We start from the raw sequence: 19,047 nt of genomic DNA on the forward strand, positions 1-19,047 counted from the left end.
GAGGTTACCAAAGTTGTTGGCATGAAATTGTTGAGTGTCCTTTTACAAAATTAAATAAGACTGGAGCTAGGCTATGACTTAGCAATCCCACTGCTGAGTGTATACCAAGGCAGGTGGAATCAGCCTATGGTAGTGCCATAGGTATGCCCACGTCTGCTGCAGCATTGTTCACAGTAGCCAAGTTGGGAATCATTCTGTTTTCCAACAGATGAGCACACACTAACACACAGCTAATATACATAATGAAATAATACAACCCCTAAAAAGAAGTTGAAATCCTGGGGTGGGTACAGTGGTGGGTAGGTTAAGCTGCTCCTTAGGCTGCTGGTAGCCCATATTGGAGTGTCTGTGATATGGTGTAACCAGGCACTGGAATTCTTGTATCTCTGCAGAGGAAACATGTCTCTTTTACTGTTGGTTTGGTGTAGCCACATTTCTAGGATGCACCGATTGCAGCGGGGACCAGGGTGCCTGCTAAGGCTCTACCCTGTTGGTGTAGCCCATCGTTGGGACAAGCTCTCTTGTCATCGCACACTCCTCTTGTAAGTACCTCTTTCGTTTTACTTGGAGGTACTGTTTTGTTTTCTCTCTCCCTCACGGCGGCCCTTTGATCCCCTCCAGAAGAGCGTCTCTCTGTGTGGCGTGTAGGTTTACTCGCACATGAGTTTATAGTCATTCCTTCACTGTCAAGTCTTGTTGCTATTTGCACACCAGTGGTAGTTTTCTGAAGTCTTCACTTAGTATTTTTTGAAAGTTTATTTATTTCTTATTCTCTTTCTCTGTGTCTCTCTGCCTTTAAAAAATAAAAGTAAATAAAGCTTACATAAATGAGGTTGAAAGCCTATCATTTGTGACAATCTGGATGAACCCAGAGGACATTGTGTGAGGTGAAATAAGCCAAGCCCAGGACACACACCATGTATGTGGAATCTAAAAGCGGATCTTACAGAGTTGAGAATGGAATCATTGCCAGGGGGTAAGGAAGGGATGAGAAGATTATTCAACAGGTTCAACTAGCAGTTAGGAGGATTAGGTTCTGATGTTTTATATTACACAGAGGGTTAGTAACAGTATCTTGAATATTTCAATACAGCCAGGAAAAGGATTTTTTTAAAAAAGATTCGTTTATTTTTGCTGGGAAAGCAAATTTACAGAGAGACAGAGAAAATAATGTCTGCTATCCACTGAGTCACTCCCCAAATGGCTGCAATGGCCAGAGCTGAGCTGATCTAAGCCAGGAGCCAGGAACCCCTTCTGGGTCTCCTATGTGGGTGCAGGGTCTGAAGGCTTTGGGTCATCTGCCACTGCTGTCTCAGGCCATAAGCAGGGAGCTGGATGGGATGTGGAGCAGCCAGGACATGAACCTGTTCCCATATGGGATGCTGGCACTTGCAGGCAGAGGATTAGCTAGTTGAGCTACTGTGCTAGCCCCAGATTTTTAACATTCTCATTAATAAAAAAGCGATAAATGTTTGATGTGATGGATATGCTAATTACTCTAATTAGACCTTTACACAATGTATCAAAACACTGTACCCAGTAAATATGTATAATTCTATCAATCAAGAATAAAAAACAGAAATAACAACTGAAAAGATTTCAAAAGTGACAAGTAGAAAAAAAGTTTACAAGAAATCTCAACAACACAAACATGGAATTAATCTATCACTTGTTTTCTTTATTCCTCTCTTTCTCTTCTTTTTTTCTTTTTCTTTTTCCCTTTTTCCTTCCTTCCTTCCTTCCTTCCTTCCTTCCTTCCTTCCTTCCTTCCTTCCTTCCTTCTCTCTTTGTAAGGTCCCTGCAGGATCTATACCTGCCTCCCCATTGTGAATGTGTCATTCTGAAATTTTTCTTTGTTGTCCTCCTGCACTGGATTTTCCACAGCTCCCACACTCGGCCCTGTCTTCACTTGACAAAGCACATCCTCTGGGAGCCTCCTAGAAATGGCATAACGGAATGCAGCATTAGGGACTGGCTGGTGTGTCTGCACAATGTTTATCCTTCCTATCACACTTGACTGATAGTCCGGCAGGGTTTGGGATTCCAAGTTGACGATCTCAGAACTATGAAGACAATCCTCCACCATCTTCCAGCATCTAGTACTGCTGAGTAGAAGTTGACAGACTTTTCGATTTTAGGATCTTTGCTTTTACCTAATTATCTAAAATTTCATAGTGATATGTCTTACTGTCATTGGGCTGGGAGCTCAGAAGGCCATTTGCAATTGGGAAATTCATGCCTTTTAATCCCAAACTTCTTCGAAAATGCATTATTTATTTCTTCCCTGCCTTTTGTTTCTAAAATGCCCATTAGTATCACACTATACTTTTTAGACAATTCCTCTACTATTTGAATTTTGGGTTTTTCCCCCCCATGTATCTGTGTTTTGGTTAACTTTTGCTGACTTCTTCACCTTTGCCTTCTCATCTTTCTTTGGGTTTTTATTTTGATTATGATATTGGAAAATTTCTAATGACCCTGCTTCTATTTTCTGAATGTTCTCTTCATAGTCTTCTGGTTTTGTCCTATAGATGTAGTGTCTTCTCATGCCTCAGACGATATTAAGTCCAGAGTTTTTCCTTTTTAGACTCCTACTTCTGGTCAGTAAAATGCTGTTACTATGTCTGTGGTGATTCTTGATTACCCACTCTTATTTCACCGTAAGAGTTCACTGTGTTCCTAGAGGGGTTTGCTGTTCCAATGGGAGGGAACCTGTCATTTTTGGGGGGAACCTAGGTGAGTCAGATTGCAAGATTCTTCTTCTTGGATCAGTTTCTCTGTGTAGGTACGTGCTTGCCTGGGAAATACCACCCTGGGTGCTAACAATGGGAGCTGTGGAGGGAAAGAAACTACGAAACTTCTCTTCAAATAAGGAAAGTTTCACTTAATCTCCATTTTCAAACCCTTGACCTGTATCAAGACGTCTTCTGTTGACAAGGCCTAGCATCAAGTGAATTAGCAAAAAGAATTGCTCAAAATACAGCTGTAGTGTCCCAAAGAAGAATGGGTCAGCTGACATCTGACACACCTCCATCCCTTTCCACTGGAGCTGTTAGTCAATGTCTTGATAGATAAATTTGTCCTGCTTTTATCCTTCTTCTTGACCCCTAAACAACAGGTCCCTGTGACAGCGGAGCCTCAGTGAGGCTCACGGGAGCAAAGTGACTTCTCTGAGCTTCCTCTGTTGCCCGTGGAGGCTCTCCACGCTGCCACAGTGTGACCTTGTCTGTCCACTTCATGGCTTCCATTTAGTCTCCTGCTTCCTTGCTTCTTAAGGATTTATGACTTTTACAAAACTTCAATTACTGTCACTTTGTTGGAATTCCAAACAGGAAGAAGATGACTCCTTGTTCAATTCCACATGTTTAATCCACCAATTTTTTACTACAAGTGTAAATATTTATTTAGAAGGAAAATGACCTCTATTAAGCAGGAAATAATAGCACATTTTAGTTTGAAAGGCATTTAATTTACATCCATGACTATTCACCTCTTTGAACTTGACTCTGAGACTGTTGTAGTTTGGTCCTAGAAACTCAGCATCAGAATCGACCTTCAGCATTGATTCTGAATGCAGCTTCTCTAGTCCACTCTCAGCTGTACGCGGTAGACTCCTGGAGAGCGTGGGTTAAGAGCTCTGCATTCTAAATGCAATTCTCATGACTGAACTGCAAACGTAGAGATCCACCACTCAATACTGAATTCATTAATATGAATATTCTGATTTGACAAAAAGCTATTTTGGGAAAAGACCTTCCACCCGAAATGATTCTTGATTCCTGCATCCGAATTACCTTGTTCGTTTGGTTCCCTACTAATAACTGGGTGAGGGGCTGGCATGTTGGCTCAACAGGCTAATCCTTTGCTTGCAGCACCTTCAACCCATATGGGTGCTGATTCATGTCCCAGCTGCCCCATTTTCCAATCAGCTCCCTACTTATGGAGTGGAAAAGCAGCAAAGGATAGCTCAAGTCCTTAGCCCCTGCAATCATGGTGGAGATTTAGAAAAAAGGCCCTGGCCCCTTGGCCTCAGATGAGTTCAGCTCCAATTGAGGTGGCTATTTGGGGACTGAACCAGTGAATGGAAAATTGATCTTTCTCTTTCTGGTTCTCTTTATAAATCTGCTTTTCAAATAGAAATAAAGTTTAAGAAAATAACAGCTAGGTGAGTGACAACCCTCATCTGCTGCTCATTACCTGGAATTGAAGGAAAGGTTCTAAGCACCCAGAGATGGTTCTAGGGCAGCTCTGCAGACTGAGACACATGAAAGTGACAAGAAATGTCACTGTCTCCATTAGAACCTGCATAAAAATGAGTGCATGTTCCAAGACCTTGATGAGCTGAAGCAATTAGACAAAGGGAAACCCTACATTAGTCTTTTGTTCCGTTCGTAATCTCTAGCTGACTGTCAACTGGGAAATCAGCCTTATGGGTTCCAGGAAGGCCTGAGATAAGAACACCCTCCACCCTCCACCCGCCACCCTCCACCCTCCGCCTTTTATGGCTTGGTCACACAGGGCAGGTGTTGGTATTTTGTATTCAGGATTATTTCCTTTTCTTTTTAAACAATAACATTAATGTTGTTTCTGTCCACAAAAATAATACATACTAACTACACAAGGATAAAAACCTGAGAAATACAGAGGAGAAAATGGTGTTTACCCTCATGCTAGAGATGACCAGTGCTAACAGGTTAGTATGTAGTCATATGTTCCTTAAGAACACAAATGTGTTCTGAGAAACGCAGAGTTAGGGGATTTGGTCACTGTGTGGACACCACAGATGGTGCTCACACAAACTAAAATGTTTCATGTCCCTAGGTGACGTAAATTTATGGGACCAGTTTTCATACGCTTGTCCATTGCTGGCTATAATGTTACTTTATGACGTGTGACTCTATTTCCTCCTCATCTTTTTTCTGCTCTTCTGTACTTACCTGTGAAGGCCTTTAAGCTAGGTGTCCACTCTTCCACATATTGAAAAAGTGTCCACATGTCCATTCATTTGATTGCTCCCCAACTGCTAGATATATAGGTTGTTCCCAATGGTTTGCTGTTAATAATAACATAAAATGTGTTTTTTTTCCTATAGATTCTGCCCTGCATTTCTGGCTTTTCCTTAAGGAGACATCCCTGGAGGCTAGATGTATTTGCAAAGCTCTTGCTCCAGCTGTCACTATTTTCTTTGTACGCCCTTTTCTGCCAACAGGAATAAGGGTGTTCCACTCCTTGCAGGTTCAGTACCCCTGGATGTTACAAATGCCTGTTTTTTGTCAAAACAATGCGATTATATTATTTTTAAAGTAAATATTTTCAAAAGATGTAAGAAGCATGCTAAGGTATGCTTTGGGGGCCATCCCTTGTCACTTGTTTACTGATTATTTCAGACACTGGCCTGCAGCAATGCTTATTTTACAATTCCAAAATTTTAGGCAATTTTGGCTCCTAACTGCAAAAGATTGATTTTTACATCAGTTCCCTTTTTCCTCACTTTTCATTCCTACATCTTCCCAACAAACTTCTCTCGCCATGCTCAGTAATCCAGGCATAAATCAACAACCAATGACTGAGCAGTATGACAAATACTTTCAAATAATTACTGCTCATGTATTTATTGGCAGTTGTTGCAATTAGAATAATAATTATTTTAATTGTATAAATAGTAATTTAACACACACCCAGGTTGTATATTGACTACCCATTCACTTTCCTCTCTTTTTTTAGTATTAGGTTGGAATTTTGTTTTTTAAAGAGTTATTTGTTCGCAAGGGAAAGTCACTGGAACAAGAACGAGAGAGAGAGAAGAGAAAAAGCAAGAGTGTTCCCTTAGCTGGTTCAATCCCAAATAACCAAAATGGCCAGGTGGAAGCCAGGAGCCTGGAATTTTGTCTCTTCTCCCATGTGGCTGACAGCATCTTCTGCTGCTTTCTCAGACACATTAGCAAGAAGCTGGAACAGAAGTGGAGAAGCCAAGACTCGAACCAGCACTCGCGCACAATGCCAGCCTTGCAACCTTAAACAGCTGCGCTTGTCCCAGGATGACATTTCCAACTGTCCTTTTCTGCTTTCGTCATAGTTTGCATTTTAGACAAATGCATTATCGTTATCAATGTTCTGCTGAGTTCCCCCTTGATCTGAAAATCTCCCTATCAAAGTTCGTCTACTTCGAGCTGTGCCGGGAACCAAATCAATCTCTGACTTTTGAGCTTTGGTGCCTGGAGTTTCTGAGCCCAGCCAGAGATGTTGCAGGGCCAGCCTGCTCCTCTCTAGCCCACATCCTAGGGGAGCTCTGTGGGCCTGTTCAGCTGTGACTTCTAACGTGCTCCAGCCAGCATCACTCTGTTAAGACTTCTCCTGTGGCTCCATACCCTGACATGGTCCATGTGCCAGTGGCTCTCAGTGAGCAGTAATTAGCCCACTAAGGAATGTGTGGCAACATGAGAGGACAGTTCTCCATTGCCCCAGCCCAGAGGGAAGGTTGCTACCAGCATCCAGAGAGTATCTTTTGGGGATGACACCAAGTGTCCTAGGGTGCACAGGGTGGCTCCCCACAACAAAGATACTTCCCTTCTTAGTAGTGTCTCACGATAGAGATCGTGTGCATTTGTGTTGACGTCTCCTCATCACTCAGTCTCTTCGAGATTGTTTCTTCACTCATGAAACGTATTCCGCACTTAAGCTTATCCACTACTAGGACTAACAGATGATATACGAGCCGAGTCCAAAGCACAGAAATTCTTCACAACTAGTCAGAAGTGAACATTTTAAGAACATTTCTGCTAGTTTAACAGATCAAACAATATGATCTAGTTTAGATGTGTTTTTTTTTTTTGTACTGGTGAAGTTGAAATAGTTTCATGCTTATTTTGCAATTTGCATTCTGCTGTGATTTGTCTAAGCTCTTAGTTTGAAAATATTGGCATACTATGTTTATTATAACTTATGCGCTCTGACTCCATCAGCATGTGGCTGCAAAATGAAAAGTCGCAGTTACTTTAGTACTGAAGTGATTGTTCTGAAATACCACATCCCAAATTAATGAGAAATTCGAGCGTCATTGTGACTCCACCCCCATCCCACCCCACCCCTATTATTTAAATGCCTGTCCTCTGCGCTTGCTGCCCTCTACTGGGAGAGCAGGGACGTGCATCATTGTGCACCAGAAAGACAGCCCTGTGGCTCTCTGGGGTCCCCTGCACTTGTTCTCTTGGGGCCCAACCAGCTATTCTTGTGTACCTCTCATGCCACCACCCCTCTCTCCCTACCATGAGGTCACTGGAGAACATCCCCAAGGCCTATAGGATTGTAGAGAAGGAGGCCTGCTGGCATTTTCTTCTAGTGCTCCACAGTCTTAGATAAGACGTGTACTGAGGCTTTCCTATGTGCCAGACACGTGGACTAGTTCATATGTGTACTGCACAAAAGCTTAGGAGTTACATTCATATTATTGTGTGAAGTTTAGACAGAGGTGGAAAGTTGCCAAAAGACAGAGCCACAGACCACCATCAGAACCATTGGTCAGTCTTCAAGGCCTACCTGGCACAGAGGAGAGGGCCACCATGATCACATTCTGTCCTGTTGTTCACATTGGCTGACCTTATCCGAGCCACACAAGTCCATCAGTACCACACTTACAGCTCTGAATGCCAAAGAGGGGTGGGGTAGAGACAGCACTCAAGAATCTAATCTCCCACTTTAGGTTCCCTACTGAAAAGCATTGAGAAAGGCCATGCCAGATGTGAGGGAGCCCCAGAGCTCTTGGACATGATGGGTGAGGATGGCAGGGACTCTTCATAAGCCCATCATGTCCTGCTACACAGGCCATGATCATGTTGTGCCCTGGGTGTTGCATTCTAAAACTCTTAATTCTCTGTTTGTTAGAGAAATGATTTCCAAGTTTTGTTACTTGTGAGGAAGGGGTAGAGAATGGGCAAGTTCCACTGGTGTTGCTCTGAGTTTGTTGTCCTAACATCTGGAATGTGGCCGACCTGCCATAAATTCCATGTCCAAATCAGAAAACAGATCCAAAGAAGTCAAGAGCTTTTTCTCAGGAAGTCACATCTGTTCCTGCTCTTCCACAGGACTCCGGCATCCCTCCCCTTTCTGACTGGAACCCCCTCACTTCTCCTGTTTCGACTTCTACACTGTTACACTTCAGCAGAATGAGTTAGGGAAACCACCTTCCTGGGGACTTGGAGCACTGCTACACCATGGCTGTGCAGCCAGGCCCTCGTTTCACTTTCCTAACCCTGCAAGGGAAACCCCAGGATGGGAAGGGGAAACTTAGGCAACAGAAAAGGGAGTTCAAGGGCTTTGATGTCACTGGTTGAATGTGGAAACTGAAGCCATTTTGTATTTGGTTCTGTTTTCTAATTAGATCTTGGGATTGAGTAAGTTATTTAACTCCGTATCACAGAGGAGATATTAATCAGGTTATTCAGCAGTGTGAATGGAGCACTTAGACAGTACCTGGCAATTGGACCTCAGCTGCTGGTATTTATTCTTGTACACCCAGCATCTGGTGCAGGTGGGAAACTCATTAAGGTCACTGATGCTGCCGTTAACTCTCCTGATGGAGTCTGTGTTTTTAAGGTCCCTCTGTGAAGAACACCCAAAGACGAAGTCTATGTCTGTCCAAATGGTATAGAGACTAGTTTTTACAATTCACTCTAATTTTCCAAAAATTCATTTATTTGGCTCCCAGTGCAGTAGCCTAGCAGCTAAAGTCCCTGCCTTGCAAGCACTCGATCCCATATGGGTGCTGGTTCGTGTCCTGGTGGCCCCACTTCCCATCCAGTGCTCTGTTTATGGCCTGGGAAAGCACTGAGAATGCCCCAAAGCCTTGGGACCCTGCACCTGCAAGGGAGACTCGGAAGAAGCTCCAGGCTTTGGGTCAGCTGAGCTCCAGCCCTTGCAGCTACTTGAGAAGTGAATCAATGGATGGAAGATCTTTCTCTCTGTATCTTCTCTGTATATCTGACTTTCTAATAAAAAAATAAATCAACCTAAAAGTTATTTATTTGAAAGGCAGAGATGCATGATACATAAAGACTGAAAGAAAGAGAATCTTTTCTTTTAAGACTTATTTATTTTTATTGGAAAGTCAAGTATACAGACAGGAGGAGAGACAGAGAGGAAGATCTTCTGTCCATTGATTCACACCCCAAGTGACCACAACGCCGGAGCTGCATCAATCTGAAGCCAGGAGCCTCTTCCAGGTCTCCCACATGGGTGACCATGTGGGTCCCAAGGCTTTGGGCCGTCCTCAACTGCTTTCCCAGGCCACAAGCAGAGAGTTAGATGGGAAGCGGGGCTGCCGGGATTAGAACCGGTGCCCATATGTGATCCCGGCATGTGCAAGGAGAGGATTTTAGCCACTAGGCTACCACGCCAGGCCCCGAGAGAAAATATTTTTGTTCATTGGTTCACACCTCTGCCCCCTCAAATGCCTGCAACAGCCAGGGCTGGGTCAGGCCAAAAACCAGGAGCCAGCAGCTCCATGTGGGTCTCCAATGTGAGTAGCAGGAACCCAGACCCTTGGGCCATCTTACACTGTCTTCCCGAGTATATTTGTAGGGAGTTTTAGGGGACCCCAGTGTCTCAAGCAACAGTTTAACCTACTGCAATCCAAAGCCAGTCCTATTGTTTAAGTTTTGACTCAGTACAGAAAAGCCTGCATAAATTTCAGCTTTATCTAATAACAGAAAAGCCTTACTATAATTGTGAGAACTGCTGCCCTTTTAAAGCTTTGTGTTTGAATTCACCACTTAATTAAATTTCGATTTTTCTTTATTTTGAATGTAGGAATAAACTATGGGCTGAGCAGAAGTGACCCCATGGTGCCCACTCTGGCAGCTGCTGCCTTATCTCAGGCTGACACTCCCACCCAGGAATGTCAGGAGAATCCTGCTGGGACCTCCCTGAGTGGACTTCAGTGTGCAAAGGCCAACACTTGCCATGATGCACACCCTGCAAACTCCTCCCAAGCAAGCGAGCAGTTGCTGCCATATCTTGTTGTCTTCCATCCCCCATGTGTAGCATGCTCAAAATCCCAGGGCGGTATACCTTCAGAGGCTGTTTGCGTCATTCGGTCACCCCCACCACCTCTTTTGGAAGTGTCCCTGAACCATCTCCCATGAGGGAATGGTTCACTGGACTCTCTCTCTCGGCAAAAAAACAAACAAACAAACAAAAAAAAAACCTTTGTCTGCACCAGGAAACTCTTTCTCGTTCAAGTGTGTCCAAGTGCACCACCACACTTACTCAATTGTCCATTTTCAGATAATTTCCCCTTTCTGCTCCATACAGGCAAGTCAGAACCCCTGGACCATCCACTGCAGAATTTAATATGACTGAATTTAATTGTCTGATGGCTTGTTTTACGACTGCCATTGGGGTTTTGTTTCTGTAGATTCATGTGAACAATCTTCAGGGCTGACCTCCAGGACCCCCATCTAAGTGCTCACCAAGTCCAGCCTCCATGCACAATTTCAGCAAAGCCTGAAGCCACTGAGGCAGCAAGGATGATGCCTTCACCTTGGAATTCCCACCCTCCAGAATTGTAGACAATACATTCCATTGTTTATGAATGACCCAGACTAAGATATGTTGTTATAGCAGCTTGCATGGCTCTAGATTGACTACAATAGCAAAATACCAAAACCCAAAACCTTATAAACAACAAATACTTTTTATTTATGGTTCTGGACACTGGCAAGTCCAAGACAAGGTGCTGGTGGATCCTGTGCTGGTGAGGGCACCTGCTACCTGACAGATGAGCAAAACAGCAAACAAACCCTCCCTCTGGCCTCTTTAATAAAGGCATGAACCCCATGCCTGAGGGAAGAATTCTCATGACCTAGTTACCTCCCCAAATCTGTACACTTCTTAGTTTGCCACACTGCTAGTCAGGATTTAGCAAATGATTTAAGGGACTAGGGGACACACATTTAGACGATAAGAATCCCAAGTTCATATCTTGTCTTTCTCGTTGGACACTGAATGTCTTAAACCAGAGGTTGTTGGTAAGCTTCTTGTGTGGGAGTGGGTGCTTTAATGAGCAGTGTTTATTGATTATCTTAAAGGGTGGATGGGAAAGGGAAAGGAAAATTCACTGCCTCATTCTCTCTGCCTCTGCTCCTCCAGCTATGCCAGCCGTGTGTACCACATGCTAGCTGTTGTGCCCCAGTTCCCCATTCATGATTGAGACACCTGTGTGCTACAGAACGCAGCACTTTCAGCTTCTCAGGCAGCACAGGCTCCGGATCATTCTCTGCCTTCGCTCTGTGTTCTCTTCCAGGTCTTCTCGGCTGGATGTGAGCAGCCCAGGAGACCAGCTTCTCTCACTCCACATGGCGGCCAGTCCCGAATCTCACTGCTTTCCCGATAGCTACCCATCTGCCTGCCTCACCATCCAGCAGAGGCTCAGGGAATCAGGCCTGCTATGGTTTGGATGTTCCCATGCTAGAAATTTAATCCCAGTGCAAGTGTTGGGAGGAGGAGGAGACTGAAGAGAGGTGACGGGGTCATGAGCTTTCTTGAATGGATTGTCATAATCATTGAAGTAGGCCAGTTTTGGCAAGAGAGGCCTGTTACAAAATGAATTTGCCCATGCCTGTGCACCTCACCATGTGATGCCTTCTGTGTGTTATGGAGCCACGGAAGACCCTTACCATGCATAATCCTGGACCTTGGCTTCCCAGCTTCAAAACTCCAGATCAATTTGTGTTCGTAAGCGACCTTGTTTCAGATACTTTAAGCAAGTGGCAGAAAACAGACTCAAATAGCATTCATCTATTGTCGTGGGACCTGATTGTTAAATATGACTGGTTACAAGTCCTGCTAAAGCATAGGCTGAGGTCCTTGATACCTTATCCTACTGTTACCTTCTGGGCCTGGACTTTCCTACTGCCCATATCTGCTCAGACCTCAGGGTGCCATCTGTCCATCTGTCTGACCTGGGAGTTGATACCTGAGGCAGTCTCATCACTCATTTGCTTGATGGAAATTTTGGCCCCAATAATATCCAGATCATAGCTGATGCCTGGGCTTGCCCCTCCCTTTAGTCATCCTGAACAGTGGGCAGACCATTTCCCCCTCCTGGTGCCAGGTCCCTGCCTTGCCCACGCTTTGTCCCATCCTGTTTTCGTCACCCTCCCTGACTGGAGTCAAAGAGATTCTCAGGGACTCAAATAATCAGTGCCAGAAAGTATGAATTAATGTGTGAATTGCAAATTGCCTTGGAAGGAACTGGGTCATTTTTTTTCCTTTTAATGTGAAGTCTCTATGTTTTCACTGTATAAATAAATATTTATTTGATGAGTGCTTGTGCAAAAAAAAATGAACAAAAAACCCCCTAAAAAACAAAAAATGAAAAAACATGAGAATATTACTCACAGAAGCTCCCTGGCATCTCCACGGTCCTACCCTTCTGATACTTTCATGAAGTCCAATAAATGGTGCTATGGAGGTCATAATTATCAAATTGCAAATGACACAATGTGAGGTTATTAGTACTATATTTCACTAACTCCAAGATGCATATTTTAGCATCTTAAATCAAATACACTCTATAATTAGGTGCATGTCATAGCTTAATATCACTCATAGGCAATTTTCTGCCTTCTATGTGGGAAATCGTTTATAAAAATGGTTTGTCTTACCTTAAAAGGAGCTTTTATTTGATGGAATATGGTACATTGGTTCATGTAATCCAAATTATAGACTATCAATGAAACAGAACAAATGGGAGTGACTTTAACAAGATGGAATTCTGTGGTGATAAACAGCAGTCCTGCACTTAAGTTCAAAAAATCAATTGCTCGAGTAAGAGATGAAGACAAACTAGATTTAATTCAGTTCCTATCATAATGGCAGGGATGTTTGAGCAGACTGATGGCAGAACCAATAGCAATGTCACTGCCCCCAAGCTAACTCAATTTGTAGGTTGTAGTAATAGAAACGTAGAATCCCTACGCAGGCAGAAATGTCTCACTGTCATTTTCTTTGGTCAGAAGAAGTTCAAAATGTTATTATCGATGTTATTATTTGAGAGGAAGTGAGACAAAGAAAGAGAAGGCAGACAGAGAGAGCGCTCCCATCCTTTTGGTTTATTCTCTAAATGCCCCGACAACAAGCAGGCCTGGCTGGGTCAAGGCCAGGAGTCAGAAACACAGTCCAGTTCTCTTACTCTGTGATTGTGGCAGACACTCAATCACTTGAGCCATAATGACTGTCTTATAGAGGTGCGGTAGTAGGAAGCCAGAGTAAGGCAGTGGAGCTGGGCATGAAATCAATGTGGGATGTGGATATCTTATCCAGCATCCTAACAGCTGGACCAAATGCCCATTCCTGAAATATTTTCCTACCATGTTTTAATGTGCACATTAACAGACTGGAACATATGCTTTTGAGTTAAGTCCGGATCCACAATGAGAGATGAGTCTGTAAAAGACAGCTTGAGTGAATGTGCTATTGGATTTATTGTAAGAAAATTGTTGGATGCATTTTTCTTTGGGAGAACCTGGGGGATATTTTCTTTCATTTCCAGGCACAGGGGTAGCTGTATTTCCTGTATGCTCATCCAGGTCCTATTTGTACAATTGCCATGCTTCTTCTTCTTCTTCTTCTTTTTTTTTTTTGCCTTGGCTGCTTGTGAATTCAAAAGGCACACTGAACCGAGTCTTGACCTGCGTGGCCTATGTTGGTGGACTTCTCTTACCTGTGTCACTAGTTCCTGCACTTATCTTCCCTTCTCTGCTCTTTCTTCCATTGCTTTTATGATCTTGCTGTATCATTTATGCTTTTGCAACCCCTTCAAGCCTCTTTCGGAGTGCACTGGGGATGGGAATGGAGATTCAGCAAAATAACCAAGTGAGGAATGGATGCAGAAGAAAGCAGCTGGGAAGATGAGTGATGAGGAGATTGCTCCCAAAAGATCTAGCAGAAGGAACTAGAAGCTATGTGGATGGCAGAAGACTACCCAGGGAAATGAAAACAGTCCCACAAACGTTTACAAGCTAGCCTGTCTGGGAAAAGAGAGTAAGGGCGGTAGAGGTAGCATGAGGATTCTTCCCTATTGATACAAAAGAAACACTTGCTGGGCAGAGTATGGTGGCTCAATTGGCTAATTCTCTAGCTGCAAACGCCAGGATTCCATAGGGTCACTGGTTCATGTCCCGGTTGCTCCAGTTCCCATCTATCTCCCTGTTTATGGCATAGGAAAACAGTGGAGGATGCACCCACGTGGGAGACTCAGAGAAGCTCCTAGCACTTGGCTTCAGATCGACTGAGCTTTGGCCATTGTGGACGCTTGGGGAGTGAACCAGTGGATGGAAGATCTTTCTCTGTGTCTCTCCTCTCTGTAAATCTGTCTTTCCAATAAAAATGAGGAAGTCTTTAAATATGTTTAAAAAGAATAAAAAAAGAAAGCTTGCTAAAAGCGAGATGACCCGCCCCCCTCCCCGATTAGAATGGCTGCGTTGTTTGGCTGCGTTCAGAGGTATAGGATGGAAGTCCTATCTTCCCGCGAGCCGGCAGTCTGTGAGATGGTAGCTGGGATGATGGAAGAAGACACCTATTGAAGAAAGAGGATTGGCCCAGAGCCTTGCCCTGGTGGGTTCAGCGTCAGGGAGGCAAAGGCCTGCAAAGAAAAGAGAGCCCACTTCCCAGTGAAAGAGAAAAGTAGGGTTAATGCTTTTTCTGCTTCTGTATCCTGCTTGGCGAGATCAGATAAGGGGTAGGGGAATGGCCATGCTGGGCCTGACAATGGGAAGAAGGCCTAAGTTTCTATCTCCTGATAAGTAAATTCCTTACTCCGAGGAAATGAGGCTGGAGGGCCCTGAGCTGGCGCCAGAATAAGGTCATAAAATTTGTACCAAACCCAGCAGGTGTGCTGAGCTCGCAGTATAAAATGCCTGTACCCCTGGACATCGGGGCTGCTTCTCCTTGCGGAGTGGGAGCCCGTTCGCGAACGTCAATAAAATCCCTCTTGTTTTTGCAGCCTCTGACCTGGTTATTGGGAGCTTTCGGGCGGCGACTCCTGGGGCCCATACATGTTAAACCCCCGCGGTTTAACACCAGGGAGGTCTGTTCACCTGCCCACCGGGACATTGTTGTGCGCTAGGCCCCCTCCCTGAAAACAGCACCAAGAGAAGCGCGGAACACGAATATTACCCCTGAGCAGCAAGAGCCTCCTAGCCGCCTCCCTGTTCTCCCCAGCCCTTTCAATGGGGCGGGCTGGGGGCAGGAGGAAGCGAGGAAGCGGAGCACAAGAATGTGGCACTCTGCGTTCCCCAGTGGTCTTTTCTGATCCCGTCCCTCGGTTCAAATTCCATCCCTCGCTCCGATTGGCCAACAGTGACCTCATTGTCTCCTCACTTAGGAAATCGCATCTCCCCTCCCCACCCCCTCTCCTCCTTTCCTGACTTCTGTGACTCTGAAATGACAAGCCTTTCCCCTGCCCGCCAGCCCGGGCCCTCCGGCTCACAGCTCCCTGTCGTCCTTGACCTCCTGGGGGGCGGTGGGGGGCGGCAGGGGAGGAGGGCTTTCAGCCGTTTCTCTCCTGCCTGTATTAGCCATGCAGATTTATGCGAGCTTTCCCTCAGTCCTCTGTCACCTTGCTATGTTAATATTCATTACATCCCTTGCTTTCCACTCTACTTATAGCTGGTTTGTTCGTCGCTCCCGCTAGGGCCGCTGGGTGTGGCAACCAAGGACCCTCCCGTGGACACATGGGGTGGGAAGAAGGGACCGGAAGGCACCCCCGGCCTGGGCCCCACCTGCTGACCCATTCGGCCAAGAGTAGGAGGAAAAGAAACAGATAGCTCCCTTAGTCTAGGCTAAAAACAGTGCAGCCTCCTCCGAATGTCCCAGAGATTAGCGTGTCCTTCCTTTTCATTCCTGCCCCCATCTCTCCCACTGCCAAAGGCAAAATCACCAGTCCCTTGGGTGATTTCAGTCCCCAGCACAGGGTGCGTGTCTGAATTGGATTCTAACAGTCTCAAAGAGGCTGGGAGGGGGGAGTGGGAATCAGGCAGCCCACCCTCTACCACTGTCTGCCCTCTTCGCGCACCTTGGGGGTGAGGAGGGTAGTGGGGCAAGGCCAGCCCCAGCTTGCAGGAGGACAGCTTTGCAATAGTTTACAGTCCTGGGACCTCTGAAGGTTGGAGCTCATCCAAGGCCATAAAGTTTCCTCAAAGTAATGCTTGATAGTTTATGGGGCAGGGCAGAGGCGATTTCCTGGCCCTGTGCCTGCCCCTTCTTTGTGCAACAGCCCTGTCTGCTGCCCTTCTCAGAACATTCTCTGGTGGGAATGTGGTGCCAAGCCACTGTGATAGGCAGATTTGCTTCTGGTGTCTTGGGGCTCTAACCTGCCCAGGTCCCCACTCACACCCCCACCCTTCCGTTCTGTACTGCCTCACACAACCAGGTCTTTGCATACCTGTCTCTTACTCACACATGTCCCAAACCCCTAGGTTTCCACATACCCACGTCCTCACAGAGCCATGTCCTTGCACCTCCCTATCCTTGTATGTGGAGCTGTTGGGGACAAACAGAGATGAGAGAGAGTTGCAGGATAGAAACTTCTATTTCCATCACAAGGAGATCATCAGGAAGGGTGGGACCTTCTCCCTGACTCCCCAGTTTGTCTGCTGGCTAAAGGTATGCACATGAGCTTCAAGAGCAGTTGAGTGGGGAAAACACCAAAAAAAGATCAGCCACTTGAAGGGCATGTGGGGAGGGAGAATGGCCAGTTTGTGTGTGTGTGTGTGTGTGTGTGTGTGTGTGTGAGTGAGAGAGAGAGAGAGAGAGACAGACCCAGGAAGATTGACATTATGGCCGATCCACTCCTTTGGGGGTGTGAAGGTGGCTCATCCAACACCCCTGGGCTGCTCTGGCTGTTCACTTTCAACAACCTTGCCCTCTGCCCATTTCAGCCAGCAGTTCCAGGCATCGTCTTGGAAGGACCCTGCCACCTCCAGGAGCAGCATCAGTGTTGAAACAGTTCCACCTAGGCCAGAAAAGACATGAAGGAGCCTCAAGTGAAAGTAAGGCCCAACACAAAGGCTCAATTAGGTAATCCTCCACCTCCAAACATGGCATTCCATATGGGCACCAGTTCACATCAGTTCATATTGGGCTGCTCTGCTTCCTATCCAACTTCCTGCTTGTGGCCTGGGAAAGTAGTGGAGGACGGCCCAAAGCCTCGTGACCCTGCACCCACATGGGAGACTCAAGAAGCTCCTCCTGGCTCCTGGCTTTAGATCAGCTCAGCTTCAGCCATTGTGGCCATTTGGGGAGTGAGCTAATGGGTGGAAAATCTTCCTCTGTGTATCTCCTCTCTGTAAATTTATGTGTCCAGTGAAAATAAATATAAGCTTTAAAAAAGAAAAAGAAAGAGGAAGGAAGGAAAGAAGGAAGGAAGGAAGGAAGGAAGGAAGGAAGGAAGGAAGGAAGGAAGGAAGGAAGAAAGGAGCCAACCAGTGTTACCAGAAAAGCTCTGTAGGTTATTTCCTCAACTTAATATAGAAATAAAAAGCTGGGAATTGGTTGCAGACAGAGAAGTCTTATTTGCAAAGTGACCAGGTGGCTGTGGAAAGAGGAAAGGAGAAAGCACCTCCCAGGAGAGAGCTGGGAGATGGGGTTCCTCTTGAAAGGAGAGGGGGAGAGGAACCTACAGTTTGAGGAAGCATCTTGGGATTTTAAGCCTTCCCTTACCCCTCCCTGTTGGATGGAAACCTGCCGGGAAGATGTTCCCCACTGATGGTCTCTTAACTGGTTAGGAAGTAGCTGGGCAATTCTTGTGGCATCTACTTAAAGGTGTGGCGAAGATTTCAGTGCACTGGGATGGTCTCAGCAAGGATGGCGGGAGGCATATTTCTAACTGCATGACATTCTGGGGAAAGAAAAGGCATGGAGACAGTGAAGGCATCAGGGGCTGTTGGGGGGTTGGGGGCGAGGGGGATGGTTGTGGGTGGGGAAGAAACACAGAGGATCTTCAGGGCATCACTGCTCTGTGACACTGTAGTGGTGGATGTGCGTCATTATCTATCTGTTTAAACCCTTAGGATCTACCCCACCAAGAACAAACCCTAAGGTAAACAGCAAACCCAGCATGATAATGATGTTAGTGTTATTTCAATAATTCTAGCCTCTGTGATGTGGGAGGTTGGTAGTGGGAGAGGCTGGGCTTGCGTCAGGCAGGTGTTGGTATGAAAATCTCTCTGCCTTCACTCAGTTTTGCTGTGCGCTTAAAACTGCTCTGAAACAACAACAAACAAAAGTAAGATTTACTTTTTCTATAAAACAAAATTCCAATTAGCTTTCTGTCATTCCAGTTCATTCTCTGGGCTGGAGTCTTGGTCTCATTCTTTAGCTGTTCCTTCTGCACTCCTTCACCAACACCCTCCACCCCTGCTGCTTACTCTCGATGCAAACTCTCCATTGGAAAAGCTTTTTCTCGCTCGCTCCTCCTATGCCCAATGTCTCTGGAGAAAATGATAGCTTACACTTTGAATTCATGACCACATGTCTCACCAAGGTGTCGAGAGATGCCCTATACATTTGTCTAGCTTCTATCTGCTTGTTCTCATCTCAGACTTTCCATGCTTTTACCTGCTAACACAGCACCTCATATTTTATGGAGACAAATGTGGGCTTTCTGCTAAGAAGCTCTCATTTTTCCCAATACCAGTTAGAGTCCTCCCTGCATACCCACCACCTCCTCTTTTGTAGGTCAGGTGGCTGGAGGTCGAGACCTCCAGCTTCCTCTTTCTTGTGGACTTGGCTCCTGCACAGATGCCAGTATCTCCCATATCCTCAAGCTCTCTCTTTAGCAGATTATTCATATTCCTCTATAAACATATTTTTTATTCATTTATTTTTAAAAGATTTATTTTTTTTTAATTTTTATTGCAAAGTCAGATATACAGAGAGACGAGACAGAGAGGAAGATCTTCTGTCCATTGATTCACTCCCAAAGTGGCCGCAACGGCCAGAGCTGAGCCTATCCGAAGCCAGGAGCCAGGAGCTGTTCCAGGTCTCCCA

The sequence above is a fragment of the Ochotona princeps genome, chromosome 2 (genome assembly GCF_030435755.1).
Source record: "Ochotona princeps isolate mOchPri1 chromosome 2, mOchPri1.hap1, whole genome shotgun sequence".
Taxonomy (NCBI): Eukaryota; Metazoa; Chordata; class Mammalia; order Lagomorpha; family Ochotonidae; genus Ochotona; species Ochotona princeps.